Genomic DNA, 9280 nt, shown 5'->3' with positions numbered 1-9280 from the left:
ATAGTCTCCCTTTATTGGTATTACTTAAATGACATCATTAATCATTTCATGCACACACACACATGCACATATACCCATGACTAAAATATTTTAGAATGCCAAAATATAATTTTCAAAAATTTAAAGAGCATGATTCACACAAATATAAAATGAACACATGTCAAAAATATTTAACCCATTGAAGATTAAACCAGCAGAATGGTATGCTGATTAAGAAGAGAATTTTATGAACATCAATTTACATTATCAGTAAGAAAAGGAACTCTGAAGTAACTGAAATAAGTTATTAGAGACAAAACTGATTAATGTCCTATAGGGCAATAAAACATAATTTTTGTGGCTACCTTGTCTACCGTTAAGAAGTGATTTGCATCTCTACTGGACAAAAATATACAATTTAGTATGCAACTTACAAAGTTGGGTCATAATCAATAGTAAATAGTGAGTGCAACATTCCCTATACAATTAAATAATCCTTGGATGTGTCATTGAAAGGACATGCAGCCATTCTTTTTCTTATTCTCAAGTTTTGGATACTTTTTTTTTTTTTTTTAACAGAAAGGATGTATTACATTTTAGAATTTTTTATAAGAATGTTTTTTTAAAGTAGAATTCTTTATTATAATAAAAGATCATAGATTATTTCTTTGAAAGCTCTTGGGATATATATAATTTCATTTTGTAATTTGAGACAAGTTTTACCAAAGCTGATGACTTTGAAAAAAAGAATTCTGTGTATTTCAGTATCATAAAAGAAATGATTTCTTTTATGATATTTCAGTATCATAAAAGAAAAGAATTTGGGAATCTTTTTTTTGTAAGTGTTGATAAAACTAGTAGCCAAATCTTAATACATGACAATGTAGACAATAATCCTTCCTGTTTTCTGCCAGTGACCCAAGTACCACTGTAGAGATCACTTTGCTGCCATGCATCAGACTAAGACTCTCCAAAAAAACTAAAAGGACTATTTGGCAAGTTTCAATTTCATGGGGGCAAAACTTCCTGTAAAGTAACCATATTAGAAGAACCAACCTCTTTCTCTGCCTTTCTCCCTCCCTCATTTTTCTTGTCTCTCTTTTTTCCTTCTTCCTTACTTCTGTTGCAGGAACGGGGACCCCTTCCAGGGCCCGAAACTGGACTCTTGTCTAACACTCGGACATGAATTGTCTGAGGAGACTCATGTGCTGACAAAGCAAGAGATTTGATTGGGAAAGGGCACCCGGGTGGAGAGCAGTAGGGTAAGGGAACCCAGGAGAACTGCTCTGCCGCGTGGCTCACAGTCTCGGGTTTTATGGTGATGGGATTAGTTTCCGGGTGGTCTTTGGCCAATCATTCTAATTCAGGGTCTTTCCTGGTGGCGCACGCATCACTCAGCCAAGATGAATACTGGCAAGAGGAATTCTGGGAAGTGGGTGGACACGCGGTGTCTCCTTTCGACCTTTCCCGAACTCTTCCGGTTGGTGGTGGCTTATTAGTTCTGTATTCCTTATCAGGATCTCCTGTCATAAAACAACTCACACAAATGTTACTATGGTGCCTGGCCAGGGTGGAGGGTTTCAATCAGTATGCTTCCCCTAACAACTCAAACGGTGACTCTGGTGGGACTCTTCTTTGCTGAGACTGACATCCTGACCACTCGGGGTAAGGACCAGACCCAGCAGCCACAACTGGGACCCTTTTGTCCCTGGTCTCCTCCTGAGGCGGAAAACTGGCCAGAATGCCCCGATCGGTAAGGAACAAGAGACTTTATTGACCTCTCTCCCCTTCTCTCTCTCTTTCCTCTCATTAACTCTTCCTATCCTTCCCCGTTTTTCTAGTCCCCTGGTCCTGGACGCAGGAATCTGGTTGAAGGGCCCTCAGCCTGAGCTGAGGATTGGAGACTGATCACCTCCTCTTGGCAGAGAACTCAAATTCTGGTTCTGGTCTGGTTTGATTTCTGGTAAGGCCAAGTTCCAGTCCTCCCTTCTCTGGAGGCCCAGGGTAAAGTCCCATAACACCTGGGTATCTGCAGGTGGCAGGAGACATCTGTAAGGCCACCCTTTTTGCACCCTCTCCCGCCTCTTCCCCCTTCTTCTTCAACCTGGTTTCCTTTCCTCACTTTGAAATCTTGGAAGCTGTTAGTACTTGGATCTGAAGTTCTGTGTCTCTACAGGAGGTTTTCTGAGAGACTGTATTCTTGTATTTAAAGGAGTATCTGATGAGGACTGCCAGGTTTATATGTGTGTGTTTTAACTCTGTGTTCTGTGCTGTGATTTTTGATGGCCATTTTGCTTTGTCTGGCCACCATTTGGTTTAGACCTGCCGCCATTTTGTTAGAACTTGATGTTCTTTCCCTGTGCCTTGAGACCAGGGCTCTCAGGAACACTATCTAGACCATCTCTAACTCTTGAGACTGAGGGAAAAGGGGAAAAAGACTTTAAAATTTTTATTTATTTCAACTGCTTTTTTATAAACTAGTAAATTTTATATTGTAACATCTAATTCATGACTAAACTTAGAAAATGAAGCTAGATCTTGCACTGTGTCTGTCTAAATATGTCTTGGTATGTCTTTGTCTCTGGGTAATATTTTTGAGGTTAATTTGTAAATGAGCTCTATTTATTTGGCTTAAAAAAAGGTAAGTGCTTACAAATCAAATAATTCTAAATTAAACAATAAATTCCAGGTTCATGTGAATATTGGAAATATTCAGTATTAAATACCTGATATTAATGTTTGTTTGTTGACCTATCTAATATAGACATGTCTTAGAGTAATTAACATTAAGTAGAATATTTTCATTGTATCTAGGTTTAATATAAGTTAAATATTATATCTGTTACAAGTTTATCAACAAGGAAATTACCTCGAGAGAAGAAACTTCTAAAAAAATGTAAATGAGATATGAGCTTTTATATAAACTCTATTAAGAATAATTATTCTTTAGAAATATCTGTCTAAAATAGTCTCTCCAGATTGGCATAACTTAAATTTCTAAGGGTTGTGCCAAGTGTGATAAGTGTTGGAAGTCTATTGAAATAGTTAGGTCATTTCCAAATAAAATAAGATTTTGAAACATTTACTACTAAACACTAATTTCCTTTTACAGAGAAACTAAAGAGATTTGGGACTATAAATGAATAATGTTTGGTGCCATCCTAAAATGTTCTATGAAAGCAAGGGTTTTAGAAATTATCACTGGTATTTATGTTCACCAATCTATAAAATGCTAATATAAAAGTTAGTTCTTGGTTGCTAAAGGAAAGTAGGAAGTGTGTTTTCAGTAAAAAAAAAAAAAAAGAAAGAAAAAGATATGAGAAAATACCAAAAAGAGCTATGCATGATCAGGATTTTCTAAAACTGGATTACAATTAGTTAGATAAATGGGTTTTGTTAGAAATGACACAGCCATAATAAAACTGGTTAAAGTCAACTAGGTCCAAGATGGCGGAGCTGACTTTCACTAGACCTTGAGCCTTGGTATTTAGGCCTATTGTGACATATCAACAAGCTAAATGATACACCCATCAACATTGACTCAATCTGACCAAATGTTCTAAACCCTTTTAATTGATCTTTTCGATAAAACTTCCTCAATAGAATTCTTTTGAAGTACTTTTGACCTCTAGCTAACTTTGGGGTGTTTCAGAGGGCTCCTGAAACATCCCAAAGAGAGATATTGAACTGTGTTTATTTGGTTGGTTAAATGACATGAAAAAGATTATCAAATGAGTAATAAATCCTCTCATGTTATAATGTATGGTAAAATTACTAATACAGATATCCTAGAAATTATATGGAGTTCTTAACATTCTGATATGTTCTGGTATTCTAATGGAAAACCTGATGACTTCACAAAAGTTAACAAAAGGACTGAATGAACCAGCAAATATGCTTATAACTTTTATGATTTCTATCTGAAAAATTACGGGTTTGAATTTATGTTTTCAGAGAGTAGGGAAAACCTTCCTCTCAACTAATTACGACAACTTTGGTAAAATTAAACATTATAAACCAAATAATTATATTTTATCTCTATCTGACTCTTCCAAAAATTGGAAATTCTTAGGTTTCCAGTAAGTTTATCAAATGAGTTAGGAAGGTTATCTCACGGGTACAAAAATCTCAAGAAATTTTTGAGACCTTAAAAAGGGAAGAATTCACCTAGATTTGCTAGGCAAAATCTGTGATAAGCCTTTGGTGTGAGTTTCCCAGCCCTGTTTTATTTTAAAATTTCATTCTGAGACTCTATAAATGTTTCAGCAAAATAAAAAGTCTGTAATCAATTATGGTTATATAAATCATCAGACCAAAATTAGTGAGAACAGACCTATTTTGCAAAGAAACTGGCCTTAATTTGGTTATATTTGATCAAAATGAGGGTAAGTTTAGGGAGAAAAAGATATTTCAAAAAAATGTTAAATCCATTTGTTAATGGAGGTCTGCATGTAGTAAGACTCATCTCTTAGACAGTTCTTTGCTGTTATGTGATATTAATGTAAACTTTAATTGAATTCTTAAAGAACACCCTAAGTTTGTTTCTGAAGCTTATCTCAGTAATCTATCTTTGGATGAAGATCAGATGCCTCATGACCTGCAACCAGGACTGGAAAAAGACATAATTTAAGGGACTGTCTCCAACCTGGATGGAAGGACTTTTTTATCAGGTACTCTTAACTAGCTCATGCACAATGAAACTGAAGGGAAATTAACTCTTAGATTAATTCCCACTTCCAAAGGCCCCTACACTGGATTGGTCTATAGAGAAGACAGCTGACCTGATCTCACCTTAAAATGATGCTCAAGCAGGAGAAACTACACTACACCAGGATGAGAAGATGATGACATCAGAGGTAGACAGCTTGCCCAAGATGCTGGACCTGATTCGTATGATCATTTATGTTTTCTTGACTTCTTAGACCTTTGCATATAAATCAAATGCTTTTCTATCATAGGCTTGATTCTATGCTAGTTTTAGAAATCAATTCAATTGTTGGGTTTGTGGCCAATTACCTATGTCTAATTCTGGGTTACCTTGGTAAATTTTTCTACTACAAGACTCTAACTGGTTGGCCCTGAGAAAATTTACTTAAAAAAAAAATTATAGTCATATTCAGGTCACTGTGATATTACTAGTTGGGATTCCCCACGCCAGGCCAATTAATAATGCCTGCTCTGACTCTGGCCATAAATTTGAGCTTTTTTCTATTACTTAAGCTCAATCAGAGCAACAAGAAAAGTTTCAGCAAAGGAGGAAAAAATCCCCCACAATTACAGGATGGTTTATATAGATAACACCAGGCTACGGTAAATTAGGTTTAAAGTCTCCTCTGTGTTGGAAACAATTAAATCATACTAAGGGCAATCAATCTAGTAACACTAGAAAACTGGGCTATGTTCCTTATAGACAGTGCCAATATATAATTTCCCTGGAAGATAAAGATTCTACAGAGCAGACTGAGTCCTTAACTTAAGTCTTACTTGTGACTTTACTAATACTGCTGGTTATGTTATTTGTATTTCACCTGTTTTACAAAATTGCTGTTTCTTACACTGTCAAATGTGTGTCTGAGGCCTCTAATAGAATAATATATAGTCCCATATGAGATCGGTGATGGTAACAGTGTAACTCTAGATATGGGAAGAAGCAACAAGAGGGAATATTTTCCTGGACCAAGAGGCTAGTAAGACAGGTGGTCCAGAAAATTTTGGACTGTTTTATGGCCTAGTCCAGTAACAGCACATTGAGTGGCCTGTCAACCAAAACTTTGCCAAACCTGAGAATGGACATTCTCAGCACCATGGGATAAAATGGTCATGAAATGCCCCCCTCAAAATTATGATCAAGTTTATGAGCAAAAAGGGGCTCTGCCAACTGAAGACTGACACTTGCCATGTACATCTACAAAGATTAAATCGTGGCCGCTGCAACTGCTGACTTTCAACACCCCTGAAAGGAGTTCAGGGTGAAAATCAGGAGTGAGTCACTCTGTGCTCTGGGAAAAACTGGCAGAACAGGCCTTCAGATAGTTAGATCTTTTCAGGAGAAGATTTTATGAGTCCCAATTCTTGCATCTTCTCATACCTAGAGAAACACTGACGTCATTAACTGTGAAATCTGCTTTGGCTATTAAGGAAAAGTTTACAATTAAAAGTCAAAATAGAGTAGCTGTGGTTCAGATATCCTGGAAAATAACTAGGCGATGCTATGGGTGTACTTTCAGACTAGACCTTGTGTTGCTAAACAGTTGAGTTTTCTGGGTCGTGTCAGGCTTGGATGCCACCATTCTCAAAACAATGTCTGCTGGAAGCTAGTAATTGCAACGTTACTTTTCATAAAACTAGGCAACTGGCTACCTGGCTACAAGTCTCCCTGAAGTGCCAGGTCCAGACTGGGTTTCAGGCCTATTTTTCTAAAAAGAAATGAGATTTATTTGTCTACTAAATTCCAGTTATCACTCCCCCAACTACTTCTAATTGGTCTGTTACACCAAAATGGCAGACCAAGGGATTGAGATTTTAATCATACAAGACTCAGCTCTAGAACTTGGAACTCAGAAATACTTCCAATTCAGTGTCTATACTCCAAGCTGAGGCAGTCCTATGCTCCATTTTGACAGGAAGTTATCACAGTCATAGTTGCCTAGTTCCCTAAATTAAAACTGAGTAGAACTCTGTGGGGCTCTGGAGTAGAGATCTGTTCTATGTTCTCCATTTCTTGGATGTAGGATATAGGCTTCATTCAGCCTCCTTGACCTTCCCTGAGTTCCAAAGTGAAAGTGAAAGTGAAGTGGCTCAGTCGTGTCTGACTCTTTGCGACCCCATGACCTGTAGCTTACCAAGCTCCTTTGTCCATGGTTTTTCCAGGCAATTGTACTGGAGTGGATTGCCATTTCCTTCTCCAGAGGATCTTCCTGACCCAGGGGTCGAATCCTGGTCTCCCGCATTGTAGACAGACGCTTTACTGTCTGAGCCACCAGGGAAGTCCTGAGTTCCAAAGGGTGGATTCAGACAATTGCTAATCAGGGAAGGGAGGGGATACAGAAACAGGAGAAACAATCAAAGGTTGGTACAGCCTCCAGACAGAGTCCTGGTTCCTACTCAAAGAAATATGCATAACAATGTCTTTAAGCCCCCACCCAGGTGGAGGATGGAGACTGAACACAAGATTCCGGGAGCACAGCTCCGTTGCTTCACCACCAACTAATTAAAAAAAACAAAAGTCACAAACCCTGCAGCCCTCACCCCAAATGTTGCCTCCTGTTTCTGGGGACCAGTGCTGACCATCCTGTTAGGTCTCCTGTTTGGCCCCTTTCTATTTTGTCTCTGAGAGGAGCAAAAAGTTTCAAACTAAATTGCTGTTACTACAAGGGTGGAAGCTGGTTTCATATGTGGAACACCCCAACTTAGATCAGGTAGAGAGAGACTTCTGCTCTGCGAGGCAGGCCTATGCCCATGCACAGCAGGAAGAAGTTACAGAAGAAAGAGACCTCCACCCCAGTTCCCAAGAAGTATCTTGAGTATGAAGTCTCCCAGCGGGGAGTTGTTAGGGGAAGCACACTGATTGAAACCGCCCACCCTGGCCAGGCACCATAGTAACTATTTGCATGAGTTGTTTTATGACAGGAGATCCTGATAAGGAATATGGAACTAATAAGCCACCACCAACCGGAAGAGTTCGGGAAAGGTCGAAAGGAGACAACGCGTGTCCGTCCACTTCCCAGAATTCCTCTTGCCAGCATCCATCTTGGCTGAACGATGCGTGCGCCACCAGGAAAGACCCTGAATTAGAATGATTGGCCAAAGACCACCCGGAAACTAATCCCATCCCCATAAAACCCGAGACTGAGAGCCACACAGCAGAGCAGTTCTTCTGGGTTCCTTTACCCTACTGCTCTCCACCCGGGTGCCCTTTTCCCAATCAAATCTCTTGCTTTGTCAGCACATGTGTCTCCTCAGACAATTCATGTCTGAGTGTTAGACAAGAGTCCAGTTTCGGGCCCTGGAAGGGGTCCCCCTTCCTGCAACACTTCCTTTTCCTCTCCCTCCCTCCTTCTCTGAAAGCTCCCACTACAGAACATTTTGGTACTGTGGGCAAAGAGTAAAAGTATCTAACTCCCTTGCACCTCCTCTTTTCCCCAGTAATCCCAGGGAAAGGCTCAATATGATAATTGGAAAAACACGCGCGTGCACACACACACACACACACACACACACACACACACACACACAAACAACAAACCCTGAAGAAACCTGGGTATTAATTTTCCATTGCTGCTGTAACAAATTACCACAAATTTAAGAGCTTAAAACAATACAAACTTAATTATCTACAGAGCTATAAATCAGAAATCTCACACAAGTCTCACTGGGGTAAAATCGAGGTGCTGGCAGAGCCACGTTTCTTCCTGCAAACGCTGAGAGAATTTGATCCCTTGCCTTTTTCCAGCTTCTAGAGAACTCTCACATTGCTTGGCTTAAGGCACCTTCCTCTGTCTTCAAAGCATTCTTTGAGTCATTTTCCTAGTCTCATCTTCCTCTGACCACAGCTGTGAAAATGAAAACAGCTTTTTGCCCCTTTCCTGTTTGCCCATTTCTGTTCCCCTCTAACCTTACAAGAACCTAATTATAGTAATTAGGTCATTGAGCAATTGAAACTAACTCCTGACTTCTGTTTTCCTGAATGCATGCCATGCCTTACCTAACCTGTCAGTTTTTTCCTAGATAAAAAGAAGTATGGAAAGAAGAATTAAGTCATAAAAAAATGACTGGCTTTCTGCTCCCAAGAGCCCCCTAAGGAATCCTGTAAGCAGATCACTTGGGAAATATAACATAAGAAGACAGAGTAAACCAGTCTGCACACAATGGAGAATGACTCAGATCCCAACATTCTGCCTCAATGACTCACTGAGATTTGCCACCCTCCTTTCCATTTTTCCCTTTAATAATACTGTCATGGCTGAGCAGGATCTTTGGAGTTGCTCTCTGGACATGAACCCACCTTCTCTAGGTTACTGGCTTTTCTGATTAAAATGCCTTTCCTTTCTACTGACACTTGCCTCTTGAATTACTGACTTTTGAGCAGTAGACAACCAAACCTGAGTTCCGAAGCTTTTTTACTTGTAAGCACACATGCAATTAAGTTGGAATCACCTGGTTAACCTAGGATAAGTTCCCCATCTCAAGGTTCTGAACTTAATCAGATCTTCAAAGTGACGTTTGCTATGCAAGGTAACATGTCCGAATCTCAGAGATTCCTGGTACACGGACACCTTTGAGGGGCTGTTATTCTGCCAAC

General features: G+C 39.3%; 1 long non-coding RNA gene across 4 annotated transcripts; it reads left to right on the top strand.

The window, feature by feature from the left end:
* Positions 1 to 1398: 1398 nt before the first annotated feature.
* LOC147378664 (uncharacterized) lies at positions 1399 to 9034 on the top strand. Of its 4 annotated transcripts, none has more exons than XR_015152969.1 (4): positions 1399 to 1732; positions 1821 to 1942; positions 4722 to 4835; positions 8707 to 9034. It is a non-coding gene; the product is annotated as an uncharacterized LOC147378664 (long non-coding RNA). The 4 variants fall into 4 exon arrangements; XR_015152968.1 differs by having other exon boundaries at positions 4722 to 4869; XR_015152972.1 differs by lacking the exon at positions 1821 to 1942 and having other exon boundaries at positions 1419 to 1732; positions 4722 to 4869.
* The last annotated feature ends 246 nt before the right edge of the window (positions 9035 to 9280 follow it).

Source organism: Bos grunniens, chromosome 2 (genome assembly GCF_055505025.1).
Source record: "Bos grunniens cultivar Pamir isolate PY7600 chromosome 2, Bosgru_T2T1.0, whole genome shotgun sequence".
NCBI lineage: Eukaryota > Metazoa > Chordata > Mammalia > Artiodactyla > Bovidae > Bos > Bos grunniens.
The sequence above is the reverse complement of the archived record's forward strand: the minus strand, read 5'-3'. Positions and strand labels throughout refer to the sequence as shown.